Here is a 1,152-nt window from a genome sequence, read left to right on the forward strand (position 1 = left end):
CCCTCGAGCGGTCGGTCCCGCCCCTCGGGCCCCGCCCCCAAGAGGAAGGCGCCGCCCCCGGCAGCAAAATACTGCTCTGGAGGATGCGGGCATCGATCCCGCTACCTCTCGCATGCTAAGCGAGCGCTCTACCATTTGAGCTAATCCCCCGCGCTGGCTGCACCGCCCGCGCCGCCCCCACAGCCCCGAGCGGCGCCGCCGGGACCAGAACCGGGACCAGAACCGGGACCAGAACCGGGCCGAGCGGTGGCACCGGGACCAGAACCGGGACCGGCACCGGGACCAGAACAGGGCCGAGCGGCGGCACCGGGACCAGAACCAGGACCAGAACTGGGACCAGAACAGGGCCGAGCGGCAGCACCGGGACCAGAACCAGGACCAGAACCGGGCCGAGCGGCGGCACCGGCAGCAGGACCGGGCCGAGCAGCAGGACCGGGACCGGGACCAGAACCGGGCCAAGTGGCGGCACCAGGACCGGAACCAGGCCGAGCAGCGGCACCGGGACCGAGAGCAGAGCCTGGGCCGAGCGGCGGCACCGGGACCAGAACCGGGCCGAGCAGCGGGACTGGAACCAGAACCGGGCCGAGTGGCGGCACCAGCACCGGACTGAGAGCGGAGCCCAGGCCGAGCAGCGGGACTGGGACCGGGACTGGGCCAAGCGGCAGGACCGGCACCGGGACCGGGCCAAGCAGTGGGACCGGACAGAGCAGTCCCCTGACCAAACGGCTGCACCGGGACCGGACCAACCGGAGCCTGGCCCGAGCGGCTGCACCGGCACTGGGATCGGGCCGAGCGATGCCCAGACCAAGCGGCGGCACCGGGACCGCGACCGGCCCGAGAGCGGCGCTGCCACCCACTGGCTGCCCCAGGCCCGGGCCACGCGGAGCCCCGACCGAGCAGCAGGAGCGGCCGCGTCCGGACCGAGGGCTGGAGCGGGCCCTCGCGAGGGGCACGTGGGCAGGCGGCACCGAGCAGCCGGGATGGTGCCACGGGCTGCCACTACAGCAGGCGACTGGAGCCGTCGGACCGGGCCGGGCCCGAGCCGAGGGGGCGGTGCCGGTACCGGCGAGCGGAGCCGTCCCGCGGGGGTGGGGCGGGGCCGGTCCCGCGGGGGCGGAGCGGTGCCGGTACTGGGGCCGTTCCGAGGGGCGG

At 75.5% G+C, this 1,152-nt stretch overlaps 1 non-coding gene across 1 annotated transcript; it reads right to left on the bottom strand.

The window, feature by feature from the left end:
* Nucleotides 1-77: 77 nt before the first annotated feature.
* Nucleotides 78-150, bottom strand: TRNAA-AGC. Its single transcript has one exon. It is a non-coding gene; the product is annotated as a tRNA-Ala (tRNA).
* Nucleotides 151-1,152: the final 1,002 nt, after the last annotated feature.

The sequence above is a fragment of the Nothoprocta perdicaria genome, unplaced genomic scaffold, assembly GCF_003342845.1.
Source record: "Nothoprocta perdicaria isolate Ctin4 unplaced genomic scaffold, notPer1 scaffold_831, whole genome shotgun sequence".
NCBI classification, from domain to species: domain Eukaryota; kingdom Metazoa; phylum Chordata; class Aves; order Tinamiformes; family Tinamidae; genus Nothoprocta; species Nothoprocta perdicaria.